General features: G+C 54.4%; 1 long non-coding RNA gene across 1 annotated transcript in view; it reads right to left on the bottom strand.

The window, feature by feature from the left end:
• The window catches only part of LOC309667427, a 48,146-nt gene extending 41,426 nt beyond the window's left edge, over nt 1-6,720 (bottom strand). The window contains exon 1 of the long non-coding RNA XR_014267766.1: nt 6,330-6,720. This is a non-coding gene — a long non-coding RNA (uncharacterized lncRNA). The remainder of the gene's footprint in view (nt 1-6,329) is intronic.
• Nucleotides 6,721-23,684: the final 16,964 nt, after the last annotated feature.

The raw sequence follows: 23,684 nt of genomic DNA, 5'->3' as shown, positions 1-23,684 counted from the left end.
GAGGCCGAGGGCAGCAGCGGCAAAGCCGTGCAGGGCTGCTCGTTGCCGTGGCGAGAGGTGAGATGTGCCGGCACCTGCCCCCTTCTCTGGGCAGCGGGGGGACAGAGGGGGAGGCCCCTCACGGGCTCCGGTGGCTAAAGCACCCAGGGCACAGGAGCCAGCAGGGAGGCACGTGATCTTGGGCGTGAGTGGCATCTGACGCGAAGTCACCCCACACGAGGACGTAACTTGAGCCCTGTAGCCGGTGGTCCCTGGCGGCGGCAGGAACAATGGCTGGGGGTGTGCGGAGTCCCCCGGCTTTGTGCTGGGCCCTGTGCAAGCGTGTGCACGGGTGTGCCTCTGCGGATTCTGGAAAGCAAGGCGCTCCCGGTGCCAAGATCCTATCTCAGCTCCAGACGGGACCCTGCACCTGCCGCGTGGGCTTCGGGGCCGCCGGGGGTGGACGGGAGGCTTTGCGCACAGATGAAGCACTTCTGAAAAGCCAACTCACTAAATCGGCTTCTGCGGGGCTAATTGATGTCCCGCACAGGCTTCTGCAGACTGGCCTCAGGCAAGTCCTCCTCAAAATTGAAATCCTAGTGCAGGGCCGAGGCAGGCCTGCCTGGGGTCCCCACTGTTGATCGGCCTGCAAATCAGCCGAGGAGTCAAAACTCTTTTATCAGCAGTAAGATGGTGCATGTCTGAGATGAACTGCACACGCAGTTCGCAGACACGTTTTCCCAGCGGAGCCTTGAGTTCTGAGTGACGTTGTGAGTATTTCTGAGGAGCAGAGACGCGAACGCCCGGCCGGCCGTCACACAGCTGAGCTGGGGGAGTGGGGATGTTTGCAAACCCCCGGGGCAGTGGGAGCGTGGCATCTGGACGTGCGGGACGAAGTGTGTGGACAGCCTCTTTGCGGAAGCCACGGCTCCTCCCCGGTCTGAGGCTGGCAGCGCCCTGACCTCACAGGAGAGCAGAGGGGGAGGGCACGTGTGTCCGAGTCCTGGGATCCCAGGACCCATCCACGCTGCTGGCCGCCGAGACCACAGAGCCTTCCCCGAGGCAAGTCCAGCCCTGCATGTCTGGCAGCAGAAATCGCCACCAAGAGCACAGTTTTCAGGGGAAAATACTTATGACTGTTGGTGTAAATCCTTTTCCTTTTTTCCTGCAGCTACGAGACCCCCTGAGTAATTCTGACGCCGGTCTCTTCCCTCCGGGAGGACGTGGAGCCAGCCTGTGGAGCTCGGCCCGCCTCTCTCCTGACCTTGGCCTGCCACCGCGTCTGGGGAGCCAGGTAACCACAGGGCGGCTGTTCACTGTTGGCTCCAGTGGGGCTCAGACGTGGCCCTACAGCCCTACAGACGCCCATCTCCCAGCGAGTCGCCCCAGTTCGCACGCCCACTCTCACCGCCGAAGTGTTGCGTCGATTGGGTGGGTTCAAGAAAGCCCTGCAGGAGAGATGGAGACGGGCCCCACCCTGAGGACAGGGCCGAGGGGCCGTGAGAGCTGAGACGGGTGGTGAATCAGCACAAGGGCACAGAGTTCACTGGCGATGGTCTTTAAATCAAAGTCCTAATATTCAAGGAGTTAACGTGAGATGAGGGAGGTCAAAGCGGCAGACGGATGGCGCGTCAGGTCCGCGTCACACGCCGCTTCATCGTGGGTCAGAATGTGCGATTAGGTCTAGAGACCTGTGAGCGCTTCGCAGCTCCACGCCTTTGCTGCCTGGCTGAGCTTTCCCACAGCCAGAGCTGAGATGAATCCGGAAGAAAGAATATTCCCGTACCTGGCCAGGGGCTTTGCAGCCCCACACACATCAGGGGTCAGAAACCGGATGCTGTGGGAAGACACAGACCTGCTGCACCAACTACCTGATTCTGACGTGCTGAGCAAACCGCGGGTCCCAGGATCTGGTGGACCCAGGGCTGCCCGGTCGTCTGAACCCAGGACACCAGCCGTGGGCCCTCGTCCCCACTCACCCAGAGATGCGACGGTCAGGAGTGGGCCAGCGGGGCCTCCTGGCTCAGCCCATCCACCAGAGGCTCTCGGGCTCCACTCTGAGGTGCCCGGGTTCCAGGGCAGAGCTCCTTCCTGGAGGAGAGGTTTGATGTGAAGCAGCGAACGCTGCAACTCAGGCCAAGCTCATCCGCGCCGGCCCCTCTGCCTGCCTCTCTCCCCTGCTCACCTTTGCTCATCTGTTTTCTCTCCATGTCGACCGAGGCCAAACGTCTGGCCACGAACCCTCCATCCAGCATGTCCCCAGGCACTCGGAATCCCCTGGCCAGCGCACCTGGTGAGTGGACGCCCCACCTCTCCTCCACAGCTGCTTCCCGCTGGGCTGCTGCCTCACAGGGACCCCGCGGCACCTGCCCCAGAGCCAGCGCCCTGCTCTCAGCCGGAGGAGTGGGGTCTGGCTGGGGCTCTTCCTGAGCTGATGGCCACCCACATGGCCTCCCGGCCCCTGTGGTGAAGGCTGGTCCTGGGGACTCTGAGGATCGTGCAGGTGACTCTGTCTGCATGGAATCACTTCCCTCTGGAGGCCTCTTAATTTCTAGACGCTGAAACACCCAGATGTGCGTGTAGGGTTTGGAAAGGGAGCGTGCAGACCGAGGAAGTGCTGAGGCCAGATGAGCTCAGCAGTTTTGCTTGACACCCTGGATGGCAGCGTCCTTGCCTCTGGAGGGGGAGGCTGGCTGAACTCGTGAGGACGCACAGATGCTGAGATCGCCCTGGGACCGAGGTCGGGAGGGGGGGGCCCCACCTCAGCAGAAAGGCAGGTGGAGCCAGGGGCACGCCCTGCCCAGCAAGGCGGAGTACGTGCTGGAGCCATCTGGTCAACCCCTGGTTGCCTCTACCGGCCAAGAGTAAGCCCAGGCGTGACAGACTGGTTAGCTCACAGGAGAGGATTTCTTTAGATCCTCACGTGAAGGAAGCACTGAAAGGTGTTATTAAGCCACGGTCACAAAAAACATGTCTGAGAAGAAAAACGCCAGGTCAGCTGCCGGTCCTTCAGCCCAAGGAGTCGCACCGCACCGAGGACTGGTCCCGGCTTCCGAGATGTCGCCGGCGGCTGGAGGCGCCCGTGGTCTGTGCTGCTGTCCCTAGTATATAGGCGTAGTCTCCGTCCTACACAGTAATTGCGTCATCTAGACAGCCAATTTACTACTTCTTTAGGGTTCTGACCCAGATGTACATATCTGACTCCCTAATGTACGAGTCAGCTCTTGTGTTCAACCACCTCTTGGAGTCGCTTCAACCCAAATGTCCTGACTGTCTTCCCACCCAGGACCATCGGCGCCTCCGAGGGGCCTCCTTTGCGGGACCCTCTGGGCACCGTGGGGGGCAGCCACACGGGAGATGCAGGTTTCAGGTGAACACGAGAACCCCTGGTTTCGTTCAAAACACCATCTGTGGGTTTAGTGTTAGATCCCAGCCCCCAGATAACGGTATTTTGTGCAAGGGAGACACCATGTTCAACAGTCAGACGTCTGGAGAGCGACAGGCCGGCTGGGGCGCTCGCTACTGCTTCCTCTCTCAGCCTCAGTTTCCCAACAGGCAAGGGACCCATCTTCCGGGGCTGCACCGAGATGAACTTGGGGCTGTTCGCAGTGCAGTGCAGGAAGGTTCCCCAGGGGTCGTGTCAGGCTCCAGAAGCACTGCCAAGTTTATGAATTAAAGTCCTTTGTTTCATCAGCCGCTTTGGGTTTTCTGTGCATTTTCTTTTGTCACAAGGAGCAGCGTTTTCCCTCATTTTTACTGTGTCCTGCTGAAATAGCAGCTTTACAGAAACACTTGTGTCACAGCAACATGCACTGTAGAAACAGAATGAGAAAGACAGACGGCTCTTTGCAGAGTAGTTTTCTCTTCATAGTAAGTGAACTCCAAGGTGACTTGAAAAATAGGCCCCTTCCAACTAACAGCAAACGTATAATGTATTTACTTCAAACACAGAAGGTAATCTTATACACAAGAGCCACTAGAATTGATCAAGTTTCTGAGTGCAGGAAGCTTATTGTTCATTAGATTATTCATAAATAAAGTTGGCTTTTTGGTTTAAAAAAAAAAAAAAGACCAAGTCATGAATGCAAAAAAAACCCCTGCATTTTAACCCCAGACTCGCTTTCCCTGAGCTCAGGGGGCTCAGCTCCTGCACCTCGCCCCCCAGGTCCACGCCGTCATCTGCTGTGACGGTCACAGCCCTTTCCTCGGCTTCCACCTCTGTCGGCTGGATCATTTGTCTCCGTGTTGCGTTTTCCCTTCATTGTGCTGCTACTTCCAACTGGGGTTTTAAAGATTACATGACTGGCTGCAAAGATCCTTAGCACCAAACATAAAAATTTCAGTGAAATTAGTTGAATTCTCCACTAAATTTTGTTCTTCCAGACTAGATATTATTGTTATTAAACCTTTGCTTTCAATGTACTCTGATAGAAAATTTAAAACTCTGTAAAAGATGTCAGATGATGGTTTATTTGAAGAGATGGCGACTCCATTAAAATATTTAATCAGTTAATAAAACATTCAAGAAAAAACTGTGGCCAAAGAAAAAGTATATTTTGAAGAAAACGTAAGAAGATTCCACCAAAAGTAAAAGAAGCTTCAGAACCCACTAGATTTTTGTTGTTGTCTTTTCCTTATATATTTTCTTTCCTTTTCTTTTTAAACACTGCCAATTAGATGGATTTAAAATTCAACCAAGGTATTTTTTTATTCAAAAGAGACCATCTCAGTTTGAAGAGGAACGGATTTAAAGCAGAAACTCCTCCCTGCTGTGCCTGATCAGCTATTGATTAGGGGAGGGTTGCTGACCTAAACCATCAATGCCAGATAACAGGCCTGCAGCCTGACGGACTGAACGGAGCACATTTGTTGTAGGAAAAGTAAAGCCGACCTTTTGTGGAGAACCAAAGGCTCTGGTCTCTCTCAAGGAAAAGAAATGTTAATTGAAAAATTCCTTAAATAGGTGAAGGCTCTGAAGCTGCTTTACAGAAAGGTGTGAAATCACAATCAGAGGTCAGGAAAGAAAGGACCCAGCCGTTCAAGTGGGAGTTTGCTCTCTGATGCTGCTGATTAATTTCCCATTCACGGTGGCCTGGGCGGGTGGAAAGGACTCCTTTCAGCAATGGGGCCGATGACAGCTGGATCTCCGTGCTCGGGGGGGTCTGGATTAATTGGCCCCTTGACGGGGAAAGTAAAACAAAGAAACTTCCTATTGGATGCTGAGAACTAAACCTGACGATTTACATAAATAATTAATGCATGGCCGTCTTCTCTTCTGTCAGTTAAGGACCTTAGACAAACAATCACGTTGCCACCGTTAAAGGTTCTCAGGGATCCTTATGCGGGAAAGCGACTCTGAGCCCATCAGGGCATCTACACATAACCCACTGTATCCTACAAGAGGAGTATCGAGTGTAGACAGGAAGCCAAGAGCGACTGACAAGCCAGGAGACCTGGGGGCACAGGAGTGGCCAGCGGACAGAGGCTCTTCCCCAGAGCCCAGATCCTCTGCTCCTGCCGTCCACGCAGGCCGGGGCTCGGTGCCCCTCCTGCCCTTCCTGCCCTTCCTCTGACCCTCACACTGTCCACACCACGAGCCAGACTTGATGGAAAGAAAACACATCCATTCCTTCTGCCTCAGCCACAAAGCCACCCAACAAAGTGGCCGACGCGGCCCCAAGCTGGGCCTTGGCACTGGCGGTTGGGACCGTCCCAGCTCCCACGTTCACGGGGAGACACGGGCAGGCTCGGCAGGGCATCAGGAAGCAGGAGCAGGTCGGGTTCCCTGAAGATGACAGGGCTCCCGGCGGGCAACGCGGGACCCGGGGCAGCAGGAGAAGCTGGGCAGCTCCCATCTGCCGTCGAGAGCTGTGGACCCCCCCAAAGTGTGCCCATAACCACTCCCCACTACTCGGCACCCTGCACGGAAACCAGCCTGACAGACCGAAGACGGAGCAAAGATTCAGGTTCTGGCCGTCAAATCCCAATGGCCAAAATGCACCCGCCGAGCACCACCAGCTTTGCAGGCGCATCCAGAGCCTCGCTGCGGGGCCCGGAGGTCTACCCGCCCACCCCCGTCAAGTAGAGACGTCCTCGTAACATGGAGCATCTGTTCCGCTAAAATTAGCTGAAGAGTACATTTGGGAGTTTAAATAATTCAACCAATTGATTAATTTAATTGAATAATTTAAATCTTTCACTTCTGGCCAACTAGGAAAGATGGCTGAAACCAGTGTGTGTTCTGCCCCCTCCCCCAACCTCCAGACTTCAGTCAGTGACATGCAGGTGACACGCAGGTGCCTGAACCTAGTTCGGCCCAATGAGACGCAGTGGTGAGAAGGAAACAATACCTGGGCTCGATCAGGTGTGGGAACGGCGGCTGACGGCAGAGCCCGTCTAAGGCGGACAGGGCCATGGTGACCCCGGGGTCCTTGCTGGAGAGCGGGGTCTGCAGCCCTGTGTGCAGGTCATCAGGAGCCGGGTGCTGGAGGACAGGCAAGCCTGCCTTGTCTCTGAAAGAACCGCAGGAGAGGTCTCGTCCGCTTCGAAGGGGCGGGAGAACACACAGGGGAGCTTATGTGGGTCCCGTTGCACGTTCTCAGGCACAGGATGGCGCCCAGCGCAGCGGCTCAGCCTTGGGGCCTGGCCCAGGCGAGTTCATGCCACACCGTGTTTGCTGGGTCTTAGGTTCCGTCCATCCGGGGAACGCGATCGTCTTACCCACCGGACTGCTCAGACCCACCCCCAGGGACAGGCAGCCCCGGGCCTCCCTCCTAAGGGGCAGGCACTGCCAGGAATCGGCCTCGTGTCCTGCGAGAAACAGCTAAGGGGGTGGGGGGGGGTGGCCTCCGGCTGAAGAAGGGAATTCAGAGCTGCTCAAACAGCACACCTGGCCCTGGAGGGGAAATTGCCCGGAAGGCTGCTCTGGACTCTTGGTTGGTCGGCTCCACCCCCTCAGGCCTTGGCGCAGGTGTCATCCTCTCAGGGCCATGCCCATGACCACCCCCATCCTCAGACTAGGCTCATGGCCACTGCCTGGCCTGTCCTGCTCTGGGAGGGAGGGCTGCGGCCCCAGGACCAGCTCCACGCTTGCCTCTGGACTAGTAACAGTGAAAGCGCCAAGCCCCAGGTCGCAAGGGACTCAAAGCAGAGTTCCCATTGCCCAGGCATTCTCACAGAAGCAGGGCCCATCGAGGGGACAGCACCGGGCAGGTCTGGGGGTCCTTCTGCTTTAACGTGTCTGCACTTCAATGGGATTTTTAAACAATCAAACAAGAGGACAGAGAAGAAAATTCTGCATAGACTCTACGGTGACGCACATCCCTCTGAAGAAGCCCCGGGACAGGGTCCTCCAGAAAGGAAATAGGGCAGCAGATGCTAAAGATGGGAGAGTCAGAACTGACTGAACTGGCCAGTTTTCTTCTAAGCTGAATGTGTTTCTAGGGAGCCCTGCACGGGCTCATGGGGTTTCGCCAGCCCCAATGCCTACAGCAGCCTTGGCCGCCGCAGTGGCAGGAGTATGGGGGTGGGGGTGGGGGTGGGGGTGGAGTGCGAGGCGTCCGTGGGCCTCTGGGGGTAAAGACTGGTGTGCGACAGGTGTGCGACAGCAGCAGGAGCTCCCTAACGAGAAAAGTTACAAAATTACAGGTATTAGAAAGAGAACTCAGTCATAACAAATGTACTTACAACACCAAAATAGACCTAGAACAGAAATGTCCAGCAAAAGTGGATTGGATAAATAAACGCAGAACCTCCGATGACAGAGACCCTGTTCAAAGGAGATTCCAAACCGGCGTAAGCAGCCGTCCAGCCTGAGCTTGGCCCAGCCGAGCGCCGGGACCACTTCTCAACTCTCGGACTAGTCTCCCTTTTAGGCCAAAGAGCTTAAGTTTTTGAGAGACATGATTGCTTTGACCAGCTGAGGAAAGAAACCGACTGTCTCCCTAGAAAAGCTCGCAAGCACCTGCTATTTTGCCCACAGTTTGAAGAGTTCCACGGCAGCAAGGAGGCCCGAGCCCAGGGTCCCCACAGCCTCTGTTTCCGCGGGGACATGCAGGTGTCAGCCAGGGGCGTCCAGTCCGTTCAGACCCACGTGCTTCCCCATCCCCTCGTCTGCTAATGTCAACACAAGAGGAGCCCCCAAACCCAGAACTCAGGTCCCACCAGACCCTTAGGCTCAGGAGGAAGAATTGTCCGTCCCATTGATTCTCTGGCCCCAGAACTAGGAAGTCTTCCCTCCACAAGCATTTTCCACTGGACTCTCAAGTTCTTCCAATAAGTGAAGAGAAGGGGAACAGCCACTCAAGCCACAGGGGAGGGAGTGGTGTCACGGGGAGTCCAGGCCCGTGTCCGCGGCACGAAGCCCCAGAGGCAGTTAGAAGAAGACAGTCCTACCTGAGACACACGCAAGCAGGGCCTGCTCCCCAGACCTGCACACCCATGTCGGAACATGACAGGCCACGATCCGGAGAAGCCACGGCATCACTAGGGATTAAGAGTCTTCAGTGAGTTCTAGAGCAGCCAGTTCACAAGTAGGAAATGTAAGTGAACAACAAACATATATTTTCCTAGTCCAACTTCATAAGTAATAAAAATCTAAATTAATATGTATCAAATTTGCAAAAAATTTAAAGTATCTATATTTATTGTTAGCAAGGATATAGGACATACACATTGTCAAACGCTGCTGGGACACCCAAGTTCAAATTTTTGGAGGACAATGAAGCAATGTAATCAAGAACCTTGAAAAGGTTTATGCTATTTTAACCACTAATTCTGCTTCTTGAAATTTATCTTAAAGAAATAATAAGTTTACACAGCAATTTTTATACCAGGACATTCTTTACAGTTTTATTTAGCAATAATAATAAATAGACATGACATTAATAACCAACAAAAGGGGATTAGTTAAATAAATGTTTTAGAACATCTATATAAAAAATACTCTATAGACATTATAAAATCCTATTTTAGGAAAGAGTTAATGACATAGGAAGTGCCTACAGTAACTTAAAAGGCTCATTACATTGCAGTGTGTATGGTGACAATATTGTACCATAACTTGGAAATTATTGGGAGGGTGAATTTTATGTTATGTGGTGTTTTTTTTTGGCCACAATTTTTTAAAAGCTGGCCACAAAGGTGGACAACCCCAATTGTGATGAAAGCTGACGTAACATGAATGGGCCCCGCTTGCTTCTCACTTTCCTTTTTCCTTTGATCTAAATCCTCTCTTCTTTCCCATGAACATGTGTTGCCTTTATGAACAGGAATAAAGGGAAACTAGTTTTTTCCTGTTCCTACCTCTACCCCCATTTTTCTACTCCTGGAAAATTAGCCTAAGGAAATAAATTGAGCTCTAGAAAAGATTATTTTTAAAACAAGTTCATGCCAGCATTATCTATAAGCGTAAAGAATTTTACTACTTCAAATATTCAAATCAATATTTTTTAAAAGAAAATCTTTAAAAATCTATCAAGTCAATGGAATATTATATAGACAAGATAATGCTTGAAGGGCACAGAAGTGCTTACATTGTAATATAAAGCAAAATATCAAGATATAAAATCATAATCCTATAAATATCTAAAAGTGATGCATAATCTATAAGCAATAAACGTGCATGGAAAAAAGGAGGGAAGAACATACACCAGGATGTGACTAGTACTGCCTGTGGATGGTGAAACAACGATTTTATTTTCTACTTGTCTCTGTTTCTAAGTGAGCAGCTATTACTTCTGAATTGGAACAAACGATACAATTTATTTTTAAGTGTAAAAAGCATATCTAGATTTCCTTCCTCAAGGAGAGAAACGTTTTCTTTACGAGCCAAGACGTCAGCCTCTGCCCACTCTCTCCACCATTGAGGACGAAGGCCCAAGGACCGGCCTCCACCAGGGTCCCCCGTGGCGAGAAAACACTAGAACAAACCTCGTGAGAGAACCGCCGGCTGTGTGGACCTTGGATATGAGGTCAACCTCAAAGGGTCTTTCGACACACCTCTGAAAGCTTTTCAAACCTGGGTTTCATGCGGCGTGGCGTGACGTGTCCACGTGTCCTCACGCAAGGCAGGCACACGCACGCGCAAGCAGCTCAGGCCGGCCCAGCCCCACGCACACGCGGCCGGCACGCCAGCGGGGTCCCTCTGGGGTGGTTGCGGTGCCCCTGCCGAGCCACATCCTCACGGGGTGAGAGCAGCGCCCCCCCCAGGAAGCCACCAAGGTGGGCGCCCCCCCCGAGGAAGCCACCAAGGTGGGCGCCCCCCCCCCGGGGGTCCTGAGAGCCACACCTTCCCTCCGCCCAAACCTTCTGCGAGGGGTCCAGGACTCACAGGACCCTCCTCCGGGTGCTCGAGAGAAGGCAGGTGTGGGGATGCAGAGCTTCAGGCCCTTCACAGTGGCCAGAGGACAAAGGGGCAAACATTTGTCTTATAATGAAAACAACCGACTTCACACAATAGGGCGGTAGATAATGTATCAAACCAAACACATGCGGCTTTTAAATTTCCACGTTTGGAATTGGCTGACATCAATTATTTAAACACAAATTGAATTAACAAAATATTCAACATATGTTCTCTTTAAACTCTGCTAAATCTGATGGGACATCCAGAGCCGATCCGGGGTCAGCCTGCGGAAAGGGGGGAGGCAGGGGGAGGGGCCGAGTGAGTAAACGCAGCCCAAGGTGGCTTCACGCGGTGCTGGAGGCCTGAACTTCCCGCTCCCCAGAGGGGCGGGTGATTAATGCTGCCACCAAATGTATGCCCGTACCTGACCCCGATCTCATCAAATCCTGCTGCCACCATCTGCTGTTTTTAATTCCTCTGCAATATTTGTATTTGCTGCCTCTTCCGACAAAGGCGGGGGCGGGAGCGCGCGTCCCGCTCGGGGCGGTGTGGGCTGGTTGGCTGGCGGAGCCCCGGCCAGAAGGCATCTGTTGCTCGTAGCCCTGCAGCATCTGCTACTACTTCTCACTTTCCCCGATCGCTGTGGGATACGGTTTCTCCCAAAGGTGGCCTTTCCACGCTCACTGTCAATCCCAGCATTGTGCGCCTCGCGTTCCCACGGTGCCGGCCTCGTTACCATGCTGCCGGCCTTTGCTCGCTGGCTGTCTGTAATCCAAGATATTGTGTGATTGGGTTATGCCATTAACCCTTTTCGTACGCATCAGGACATTCAATTAAGCCCGGCAGGAGGAGCAGATTGAGGGGGAGGGCCGTCTGGTGGGAGGGACAGCCCATTTCTGGTGGGAGGGAAGCTAGAAAGTTTACAAGGATAATGATGACAGCAACTAGCGAGCACTGTCAAAATAGCGCTTCCTTCCAGAGAACCAGAGACGCTTTTTGACAGGCAGCTTTCTCCTCTCTCACTTTTTTAATTCAAAGTGCTGTGGAAGGATGCCCCCTTTTTCTCCTGATTCCTGGTGCAGCTATGAAGCCCTGTAATAATGCGTGTGCGGTGCTATTGCTGAGGTGTCTGCTCTTGAAACACCTCCTGTTAATGGGGTGCAGGCTGATCTTGCAGCGTCCCAAGCTGTCATCCCTCGTGTCCTTCTGTCAAACCCGAGCACGTCAAGGGCTTCTATGGGGAACCGTCCTTCCTCCGGAAGCTATTTCTCCCTGGGGGACCAGGCAGAGGGGAAAGACAGAAGGAGAGCAGGGCAGCCACGGGGGTGGCTTCAGGGGGCCTCCACTCTGCGGCTCTCTGCTCTGTCCCTCATCCCCGGGATGGCGTGAGCTGGTCAAGCTGTGCGCTCCGTCCAGCGTGCAAGGCCGTGGCCACCCCACAGGCCCTCTCGCTCCCGTCCGTGTGGGGCTTTGTTTCAGGCTGCAGGGCCCCATAAGAGGTCAGAGTACAGCCAGATTTGGAAAATAAGTACTGAGCCGGAAAAGATTTTCTTAAATTGAGGCATTTTTAATGTTCCTAAGTATTAATACTACCACACTGAGTGTCAGCTCAGTGATTCTGGATATTCTAAATTTGTGAATAACTGGCAATTTGTAAAGAGAGGGGCACGTCTGTAGGGTGCCTACTGTGTATCTGCAGTATAGCGTTTCCGCTGGTGCTGAGCCCTAGGAGGTACCGTGGGTGTCCCCCTCCGCGGGTGACAGACGTCTCCGGAGGAGCCGCGGGCATGCCCAGTGTGGGCACCTACAGGTGGAGTGTGGTCCAGAACCACGGCCGGCCCAAGCACACGCCTCAGTCTTTGTTACTGCAAACATGGATGAAAAGAATAAACCCGCGAAATTCAGGGAAATTGCACTAGGTTAGGTCGCACTCAGAGGGAATTAAAAATGTAACTCTGCTCTGACAAAGCAACTTGGATGTCCTCATGCGCTCTTAGAGACAGGCTAGACTGAAGAGGTGCCGTTCGAGGGTCTGGGAACCACAGCTTGTAACACAGCCCAGCCCTTCGCACGGCCTTTGCTGTGTCGCCCCGCGTGGTTCCATTTCCAGGAGCGGCTGCTGTCTGTGGGCCCGGCCCAGGCTCCACGGGAGCCCCCAGCCTGGCCCTGGGGTGCACAGAAGGCTGAAAGGAAACTGTTTGCGTGACGGGTGTGCCCTCCCCACATGAGAGCCTGGGAAGCCACCTTTCCCAAGTTGGTCGCTTACCTCACAAACCCACTCTGTGATCCTGCGTTCTCGTTATTAATTACGAAGTGTCCAGTCCCAGTCAGCGTTTCATGACCACGTAGAAGGCAGAGGAGCGCCCAGGATCTCTGCCCACGATGCAGATGATGGCTCCTCTGGCCCGGAGCTTCTCGTCTCTGGGAAGGAAGCTCCCCACGGCCCGCGGGCACTCAGACCCTATGCTCCCTGTCAACCTCTTTCCAGTCTGGGATGACACCGTGTGTCTGCTGGGCAGAAAAGAACAGGAAAGGCGTGGCCTTCCCGGCGGATCTGAGCCGGCAGAAAAGGCAGTGCTTGGGGCCACGCGGCCCGTCTCTCGGTGGCAGTGTGTATGCCTGAGTCCTTGTCTCCTCGCCGCCCAGAAGCAACAGGACACCCCCGGCCCTGGACGGGAAGCTCGGGGCAGAAACGACGGCTCAGTCGCTCTCAGCGGCGCTGGGAGAGCTGTCGGCAAGCCTCCAGCTGCCCTGGGCACACAGCAGGCATTGGGGGGCCAGGCGGGCAGAATGTGGGAGCAGATGCCAGGGTGTGGCTCGCGGGCTTTGTCTGGGTGACCGACCAGGAGACGGTGCTGCGGCTGTCACGGCTCTGCAGGGCAGGGCACAGCTGCTGGTCTGTCTGTAAGGCCACGCTGCCTTAACCCCGACTGAAGGGACCAAAAGTCCTCTCTCTGTGAATACTGGCTGCACACGCAGGTGCACAGCAGCCCTGGAGAACAGGGAGCACAAGTTTCACCCCAAGTCAAGTCAAGGTCCCCATGGCCAACAGCAAACGAGACAACCAAGGGGATGGGGAGCTGGGAGGGGAGGGGTGGCTCCCTCCCATCAGGGGTCAGACCCTACCCTGCCCGGCCCTGAGGCCCTGCCTACCGGGGGGTCTCGCCTGGAGCCCAGGGGTCCTAACCCTCTGAACACTCCAGTACCTGCCAGATTTCTCAGCTCCTGACGCCCCCAGCGCCCCGCCCCACGCACACGCAGGCACACTCGCACGCACCGTCCTCTAGTGTCGGTGCTGGGCTGCAGCCCACCCGCCTCATTCCTGCTCACGTCTAGTTGCACAGGTATCTCCCCCTTCTGCCCCCAGAGGGAAAGGCTTGGGGCGGGGGATGAGACAGAGAGGGCGGGAGGTCCTACTCCACCACCTGCCCACTCTGGCCACCAGCGTCCCCAAAGCCAGGCCGGCGCAGGTGACCCTGGCGCAGAGAGGGGCTCAGCTGCACAGCCCCTCAGGTGTCCCCACTTCCCTGCTGTCCCTCCTAGCGGTGGGCACGTTGGCTGGGGTCACAGGCTGGGGACCTGGGCTGTCAGCCTCTAAGCCGGGAGCGGAGGAGATGCTCAGAGCTGACACAGTAAAATAGCCTCTTGTCACACTAATGGGGGACCAGAGGGACCCCTCCGCCCACCCAGAGGCCCCGGGTGCCTCTGCTCGTCTGTCACCTTCCACTGGTATTAAACACCATCGGCTGGACCCAGGGTGGGAGGCCGCCTGCCCCGACCCAGGATCCGGATGCCCTTTCGCGCTCGGGCCTAGGGAGATACAGACCACATCCAGAACCCAGACCAAAATCTGGCCTCTGACTCAAGCATTGTTTCTCACCTGAAAGACAGAACCCTCCCTTAGAGTTGGGAGTGATTTAGTCATGGGCGTCGCCAGGTGGCTCTTGAAGAGGCTACCAGGTGGGGAAACTGAGGCAGGGGCCACTCTTCACGGCCCCCAGTGGAGAACGCCGCTCTCAGGTGTCCACGCTCAGGGGGGCAGCCTGATGTGGGCGCCCTGCAGTGACCTTGAGGCGCCCGTGTGTGGGGAGGACGTGGCAGGCGCCCTGCTGCTCTCTGCTTTGGAATTGGTGCGTTTCTCTCTGCTTCACTTTTCTACTTTGAGAGCTGCCCATCCTGGGTTTTGTCAAGGCAGATTCTGCTCATCTTTGCTTTTCCAAGACTCCGTCTCGTGATAGAGAAGCAGCTTTGCCACAGTCATTCCCGAGCCACACAGAACCCACGGCCCCTGTCACACCCTCCCCTGGGCAGGAGCACGCCTGCCCACCACAGGCAGAAAGGCCTGGACACGGCCCCACAGAGGACCCTGAAAAACCATTCGCCCCAAGACCTGGTCTGCGGACCACGGAGCGTTCCCACTTTCCTTAAGGGTTCTTAGAATTTATCTAAAGGAAAATAATTATTGTTTACTTAACTTTTTAAATGTTCCTGTTGGGCACACTTTACTTTTAAGAAAAGAGTTCAGAGTCTTAACTCCAAAGGCTCAGAGACCAGTCCTAAGAATGCAGGGGCCCATCAGGCGGTGGGCAGAAGGGGCAGGCCCACTGCATGCCCTGAACTGCGGAAGGTCCAGGACGCCGGGCAGGGCCAGGTGACCTCCCATGAAGGGTGTACAAATCAGCCTCCGACTCTTGGCTAGACTTTGTACTGTGTGTAGAAATGACTTCATCCATCCCAGGGCCTTCCAAGGTGTGAAGGGGAATTATTTCATAAGACCAATGTTGAGTGGGAGAAACTGAGGCACAGAGAATGGGTAAATCTCCCAAGACTGTGTTCAGAGCCACTTAACTGAGTCTGGAAGAAAACCTTTGGTTTCCATGAGACCCTGGGGCTTTCCTTTCTATGTCCGATTTCTTTTTTTTTTTTTTTTTTTTTATTTATATATTTATTTTTTTGGCTGTGTTGGGTCTTCGTTTCTGTGCGAGGGCTTTCTCTAATTGTGGCAAGCGGGGACAACTCTTCATTGCGGTGCGCGGGCCTCTGACTATCGCGGCCTCTCTTGTTGCGGAGCACAGGCTCCAGACGCGCAGGCTCAGTAATTGTGGCTCACGGGCCCAGTTGCTCCGCGGCATGTGGGATCCTCCCAGACCAGGGCTCGAACCCGTGTCCCCTGCACTGGCAGGCAGACTCTCAACCACTGCGCCACCAGGGAAGCCCTGTCCGATTTCTTTTTTAATTAAAAGCCTCAGAGCTTCTCCCATGACAGTGAAGCCTGTGCTCTGACACTCTTTCTAAGAGCTGTGCAGATGTTCAGGTTCAGATGTGCAAGGTAAAAGGGGAAATAAAGGAAGGGGGTGGGTACTGGTGCAGGCTCGGCCCTGTAGTAGCTCGGCCCGGGAAGGGACCCCGAGGGGAGGGAGGTTCTCAGACCCACAGTCATCGACGATTGCTCTTTGTTTAGAGTAAAATTAAGATGAAGCTAGAGCCAGCAGACCCTACCTGGATCGGGACCAGATAACAGCTTGTTCCTACAGTGGAGCCGGGGTCTGCAGGTCCAGACGCTGTTTCTGTACCTTTCCCTGGCTTCCTGCACCCGGGTCTGCGTCGCTCCTGCCTTACCGTGGACGCCTCTCGTCTGGAAAACAACATGATGGAACTAAGATACACAACTATTTGTCTGGGGTGGAGCCTGAGGAACATCACCTGTCTGGTCCACAGCCCCTCCACAAGTCGGTGTAGCCGTGGCCCTTGTGAGCAAGATGAGCGTCCAGCAGGAGAGCGTTGCTTCATGCGAGCCCAGGGCCCCACTGCCATCCACGCAGGAGGGGACAGGCTCCCCGCGCCCTCCACAGGACCCACAGGCCCTCCGTTTAGGCCGCATCCGAGAGAGCCCAAGAGCTCCCGCGGCTCTGGCTCTGGTCCCCGCCACGTGATCCTCCAGGCGAAGGGCGAGTGTGTGAGCAGCAGGGAACTCGCGCATCGGAAGCTGGGTCGGCGGCGGGGCGGCTGCAGCCCGAGGAACCAGGAGACGCCAGACTCCCTGCCACTCCCCTCCCCGGAGAGGCGCCCAGTGTCCTGGCTGTGCTACTTGGAATTCGTGCCCAGTCGCCCATCGAGCGCGTGTGTCAGGGCGTCTGTATGGGGAAGCCCTCGGCAAGCACACGGCGCTACTTGCCGCGCTTGAAGCCTCCTGGTGCTGTGGCGTGTCGGCCCCAAGCTCAGTGGCCTTGACAGCCCCGAGGAATGACATGCGTGTCTCCAGGGACAGGCCGCCCTACCATGTGAGAAAGGCCCCAACCCAGGGCTGGATACTCAGGAGACCTCGGGGAGGCTGGGGGCCAGCCCACAGCAGGCCGGGCCGTCCCCGCACCGTGAGGCACCCCGCGGGCAGCCTCTGCACGTCGGGAGTCTGTGTCGCAGCCAACAGGCTTTCAGATCTGACCCTGGGGCCCCGGAGGGCAAAAGTCACCCCGAAGCTGGATCCCACTGGCGGGGCAGATGTTCGTTGTGGGGAAAGCCAGGAGCACCTACCGCCGCCCCCACGGGCACCCATCCTGTCCTTTTATCCAAGGAGCCTCTCCATCCCCGTTCAGACCAGGAAAGTGGACACACTGGCAGAGGCAGAGCCACGCTGGGGTCCGCTCCGTGCCGAGCTGCAGCCCAGCCCCCAGGCGATAACAGCAGTTGAACAAACACATTTTTAAGATGGCCTTTCTCCAGCCTTTGTCCCCTAGGGCAACGTTGGCATCTTAATCATTAATCGGCTGCATTGATCAGTTTAGTGTGTGTATCAGAGTCTCTGTTAAATGACCAGTTGACCCTAAACCAACTTCCTGGAAACCTGGATCTGCAGCCCCAGGTCCACCTGCTCGTCGAGGGGCAAGTTCAAGCTTCAACAAAAGAAGATTCGGGTAAAGGAAAGAAGGGAGGTCGAGTGGATTCACACCCAGCCTTGGATCTGACCCCAGACGCTGAAACTCACATGCACCCCTCCCCCAGGTTTAAGTGCTGAGTGAGACCTCACCTTGCACAGAGAACCCTCGGCCTGGCTCCCTGGAAATCAGATCCACAGGCCCCGACACAGGGGCAGAAACAAATCAGCCCAATCCTGAGATCCATCAGGATATAAATCTCTCTCAACACTGACAGGACAATCCACAGAGATGGCACGATACCTTCTGACCTCCTGTTCTCACGGAGGGGACGAAGGCACTGAGGAAATGCAGAGGTCAAAACTACGTGGCTAGTGGCCTTTGGATACAATAGGCACCAGGAATTCAGGTTTTCTGTGTGACCCTAAGAAGTGTCACTCTGTCCTCTGTTATCTAAACAAGAAGTGTCACTCTGTCCTCTGTTATCTAAATCCAAAGTGAAGATTTAAATTCTCTTCCCAGTATGCTCTTGTAAGACACTGCCAGATTCTTAGTTGAAATTTCCAAGGGAACCAAAGTGTAATCTCACCTGTTTGCTGCACCCAAATCCTTATGCAAGGAAGCCACATAACTGTGCCAGCTTCCAACCTCCCCTACCCTGGGTCTCAGCCTGAGCTCCGGGACACAGAGCTGTGGCTGTGGTGGGGACAGCCTGGGACAGCCGTCATCTGTAGCGGAGGACAGATGCCCTGCCAGCCAGGTGCAGCAGAGAAGCCAGGATAACGCTTCTGGGAAAGAAGCACGGGTGGAAACAGCATGACCACCCGGCCCCTCGCAGACCACAAGTTGAGCAAACCCGGGGCGTGTCTTACAAAGCCAGTTATTTTTTTTGCTGTGCATGGCCAAGGTCGTGAATTATAAATCTGATACAGAGAAAACCTGATACAAATACAACTTCAGTACTTTTCACCTTCTAAACTTATTGATCACAAACAAATTCAATAAGTGCCTAATATGTGCCAGGAATGTGCTAGAAGCAGAGGAAAGAGACAAAAGACACGTCAATCCCAGAGAAGTTTGCAGACTGGAGAGGAGACCGACACCAGAGGAAGGAGTAACATCTTCCAGGAGGAGGTGCTGTGAGCCGGGCCCTGAAGGATGAATAGGAGTTTTCCATGAGGAGAGAGCTGCGTTCAGTATCACTGCAGGTAGAGTGAGAGGAGGGGACAGACCAGGTGAACGTGATTTTATCCTGCAACCAATGAGATCACCGAAGCACCTGACGGGAGATGACCCACCCAGAGTGGCAGGTTGACCTTTACTTGGATTTCTCCGAGGAAAAGCACAGCAGTAGTGTGACCGTTCGGGCAAATCAGCTGCGGAAGTACCAATGTGCCTCTAAGAGATACTCTAATTATCACCTACTGTTTCTTTTGAAACCACATTAATTTTCTTAAAATTTTCTCTTACTTCTACTATACTTAAAATAATAAACTGCATTTTTTTAAAAAATGTATTTTATGTCAAAAGCTTTTTAGCTTTCTACTACTTTCCACAGCCTCCCTCCAACTGAACAGAAACACTGAGATTTGGCTAAATTCGCCCTGTGAAATGGACCCTTCGTGCCCGCGTGGTGGATGTAGACCTGCAGGACCACCCCCCAGCCAGGGACCCAGACACCGGATGGGAGGGGAGCACGTGTGGCAGAGAAGTGGAGGTCCCCCGGCTGCTCACAAGAGGCCCAGGGACCACCTCCTTCCCAGAGCTGCTCTGGAAAAGCTGGGGAAGTCTCTCCAGCCCTCTCGCTTCCTAAGGCTGCTGTCGGCTCAGAGGCTGGCTTCTGTCTGAGACCTGCCCATCCCTGGGCACTGGGAGGCACCTCTGGGAGGCTGGCCTCTTCCCGCGGAGGCAAGAACACCCTTGCAGTTCCATCAGGAGAAATGATGTCTAGATATGCCGTCATAGAGACAGCAGTTACACCTTTGCTCTCTATGTCTGTGTCCAGGAGGGGAAAGGCGGGAGGGATGAATTGGGAGATTGGGACTGACATATACACGCTACTATGTATAAAATAGATAACGAATGAGAACCCGCTGTACAGCACAGGGAACTCTACTCAGTGCTCTGTGGTGACCTAAATGGGAAGGAAATCCAAAAAGGAGGGATGTATGTATATGTGTGGCTGATTCACTGTGCTGTACAGCAGAAACTAACACAACATTGTAAAGCAACTGTATTCCAATAAAAAAAAAAAAAGAAACAGCAGTTACGTTTTTAAATTACGCATTTACGCAGCCTAGCAGGAGGGTGCTACCACTATGCTTTTCTCCATGGAGGGCAATCAGTCCATCAGCATTTATTAAGCACCTACTATATGCCAGCACTGCAGTGAACACTAGAGATTAAACGTAAGACATAAAATAAGCCCCCCACCAAGGAATCATCATCTCACAGGGCAGCAACTGCAGGGCCGGGAGAACCTCGTCCTTCAGGATGAGGTGGGTGGACCACAGGGTGCCTACGCGACTGCGGACCAGCCAGTCACTCAGGACAGATGGACCAAGAGTTCGTGGTGGTCTGAACCGGGCGGCTTCCTGGGGACTGAGCCTCAGAGCCCCTGGGGAGTGGGCTGTAAAGGCAAGGCCGGGAAGGTCTGCACCGGGGAAGCTTTGGGAAGCGAGCCCAGTGGCTCCAAGCTGAGGGCGACTGGAGGGGCCCCCAGACAGGGGCTCGACAAGCCTGTGCGGGGAAGCAGCACGGAGGCGGGGGCTGCCCGGCCTGCGGGAAGCTCTCCATCCGCTCAGAGACTGGCCGGCAGCGCTCTCTGCAAGACGGTCCCTGCAGCTGACTGGGGGCGGCCGGCGGGCTGACCTGAGGCCCAGGATGTCTGAGGAGTGAAGGCTGGGAGGCCCCGGTGTTCTGGGTGTGCTCGGGCCCCAGTTCTTCAGTCTCTCTCTCTGTCTCTGTGTCTCTGTCTCTGTCTCTGTCTCTCTGTCTCTGTGTCTCTGTCTCAGTCTCTCTGTCTCTGTGTCTCTGTCTCTGTGTCTCTGTCTCTGTCTCTCCTCGTGTTCCAGGACAGGAGAGACATTGCTAGACCCCAGACTGCAGGGCCGTTGTCACGGCTCAGCCGGGAGTCCTGGGCAGTCCTTGACCTGTTTTTTCTTATCTGTGAAATCCTACCTTCCTTGTAAGTTTGCTTTGAGGATGAATACATCGGCATATTTAAATGCTTTGCTCAATAAATGTAGCGTTTATGATCATCATTATTGTTCAGTATCTCTCTTCTGAAGCTGCTCTTTATAGGATAGGGTCAGAATGGAAGTTTCCCAAAACTCAGCAGGGCTCTCCATCACCTCGAGAAGTGACAGTGCTCGGCCTTCTAATCCTGGAAGACTAATAAAAGGTGCTCTTCAGGTTAATAAAGCCGCGCCCTGGAGAGGCCAACCTTAAGCACGAATGTGATCAGGGCTGCCCAGCACAGCTGACGCCTCTCTTTCAATTATTTACCAGAAATGAGTTCTGACCACCACTGGCCCTTGTGTCTGCCAAATGCCCCTTAAAAGCAACAGGCAGACTCACGGTGCAGGAAAGTCGCTCCCTAGAAATAGACCAGCTGCTTCAGAGAGAAACTTCTGAAGGCCCAGTTAAGCCCAGCCAGTAGCAGACGCCTAAAATATCTCACCTTGTGTTACTATAAATCAGTGCCTCAGCCCTGCTGGAGCTGCACCCGCCACTTCTGTCACCTGTCACCCCTCCCGGCGGCCCCGGGGGTCAGCTTTGTGCTCTGGGCCATTTTCTCCCGAAATGAAGCTTCAGAGAAGGTCCTCGGGATCATGGCCAGATTTAGCAAATAAAAATGCAGGACATACAATTAAATTTCGAGTTTAAGATAAACAATTTTTTTTTAGCTTAACTTTGTCCCATGCAATATTTGGGTCACACTTTATAGTAAAAAATTTCTAGTTCATCTGAAATTCAAGTTTAACTGAGCCTCCTATTTTTATCCGGCAGCCCTGCCCTGTGAGGCCTTTACAAACAGATTCTCATCGGTCTGGTGGGGTCCCACCTCCAGGTGGAGGTGAACATAATGATCTCACGAGGCCCCCGGATCCCTAAGGCATTGCAGTTCCTTTTCCTTTAGCAAACATTAAACGGCACAGCTTGTAGAGAACAGCACAGCTCAGGCCAGGAAGATCTGTTGTCTAAATTGGCATGACACAGGCCAGGAAGTGAGGTCCCAGTGTGGGGTGGCCCATTGAACAAGTGACATCTGACTGAGCAAAGGCCACACACCCTGCACTTTGTTTCCGGACTGGAGGAGGCCAGTTCCAGGAGTGGAACCGAGACCACAGAGCACTGAGGGCCCTGCCACCAAGACCCCTGGGGCTGGAGAGGGGCTCCCCACCTGGGGCCCTGTCCTCTGTGGGCCCAGCCGGCTCCTGTCGGCTTCCCTCCCAACACAGCGGAATGCCGCGTGTTTGCAGGCTGAATCGTCCTGGGTCCCCAGGCCAGTGTGTGTGCCGCCCCATCCAGCGTCTGCCTGGGTCACGCTGTGTCGTGACGCGTGGACCCCATTGCTGCCTGATAACACACTTGACTTGTTTACCAGACCCTGTTGGGCAGGGGGTGACTCGACGTCCCTGGGAGGGGGGGCCTTCCCTGGAGTGACTATGAACCAGACACGGGCTGAGCCTTTGTCCCCAGGGTCCACAAGGACTGTCTGCTGGGCAGTGTCACCTCAGGAAGCCCCTCTGAGTGACCGTCCATCCTTTTCACTTTCACTATTCTATTCTAGGATGCCTGCTCTGGAATAATTAGAGGAAGAAGGTGATTTAAACAGAAAGAACATCGTTTCCTGAATCCTGCACTGATCAGCTGTGAACCCTCCCCCTGCCACTTCCACACGGAGGACACGCCAAGCGTGGCAGGTTCTGGGGGCTTCCTCTCCTGCCTGCCCTGCGGTGGAGACGGCATTTCTGTCCCCGTCAAGACAAGGTTTGCTCGTCTACCTCAGACACTCTCGCTGGCAACATGTCTGGTGCCAACGTGGGGCGAGGGGCAGGTGGCCAAGGTTGTGAAGATCTGCTGCCCCAGGAGCTGCTAAGCTAAGCCACCAGAGTGGACAACACGACCTCAGATAAGATCCCTGCTCTGGCCCTGAATTTAAGCCACCCACAGTCTACAAGCTGACAAGGTTCCCAGGCCTCCTGAGAGACAGGAAGCCCCTCTTCTAGCTTGTCAGGTAAGGACAGCTGCCCTGGCACCTGCCCTAACTCGGCAGGAAGAGTAGAGGGGACTCCCGCCGACAGGATGGTGCCAGAGCCTTGGGAGCTGCTGAGACACAGATCCAGACTCCGTGGGAAGATCGGTCCCTGCAGAGTGTCCCCCCTCTGGCTCACACTCACCCCTCGCAAAGACGCTGAGAAGAATAGCACCTATTTCCTGACTGTATCTCCTGAACAGTATGAAGGTTGATGGGATATAATCTTTTGCAGACTTTAGACGTGTTAGAAGAAAGACAGAGGTAGATTATGATTGTGAAATCTATTATATTCTAGAACTGCAAGTCCCACTCACTAAAATTCTGGCCCCCGAGGAGCCAGCAGCCCCAGGAACACTGGTTTTGAAGAAGAGAAAATTAGAAGCAGGAGTCACCACTCCTTTCTTAATCCCTGATCCCTCTTCCTCCTCCTTTTATTTCTTCCTTCTCCTCCGTTTTTCTTCATGTAAAGTTGTGCGCAAGGTGTCGACACAGCCCGCCAGGCCCTCACTGCTGCCTCTGTCCTTTCCTTGTTGCCACTCTAAGGTCAAGTGGTGCTCGCTGCAAACAGTGGACGATGGTGTGCTTGTTTGTGGTGACTTCATCCAACGGGAAACCAGGTCCAGGGTCCACGCGGTCAGCTGCTACCGTCTGTCCCGGATCCTGGGCACGGTGGGGCTTCAGTACCCCTGGCGAGCACAAAGCAGTGGTCTGGTTCACCACAACGTGGCGAAAATAAAACCCCATGACAATAAGTGACCAAATCAAAATAGAATTTCTTTTTTTGGTTCATTGCTGCCACACCAAGACCTATCTTCAGAATCAGCTGACACAAGTGCTCGAACACCTGGTCCTGCCCTTTTCCCACCCCCGAGAATTTAGGTGGGACGAGGGGCAGCATATGTGTCGGTCCACCTCCTGAAGCACGGGCGCAGAGGACCAGCCCCTGTGCCAAATGCCATGAATCTCCCGGCACGGCTGACGCGCAGTCGCTGCCCTGGAATTGCTGGTCAGGCGCAGACGCAGGCCTGCACGTGGCAGCACGAGGCCGGGTGTAATTGCTGAAGGATTTTGGTCAGAGAGGGTTTCTAGCTGGGATGTCAGTAAGCTTTCCTGTAAGCTTTTTACCACTTGGGGTTTGGTCTGAGCCTTGAGAAATAGATAAAATCGGACTCAGTCGAGAGCTCTTTTTTCTGGATGGCAGAAATGAAAGTGATGAGAATTAATA

This window comes from Balaenoptera physalus, assembly GCF_965194825.1.
Source record: "Balaenoptera physalus genome assembly, chromosome: 9".
Classification (NCBI taxonomy): Eukaryota; Metazoa; Chordata; class Mammalia; order Artiodactyla; family Balaenopteridae; genus Balaenoptera; species Balaenoptera physalus.
Note: the sequence above shows the minus strand (reverse complement) of the source record. Positions and strands in the feature narration are given on the sequence as shown.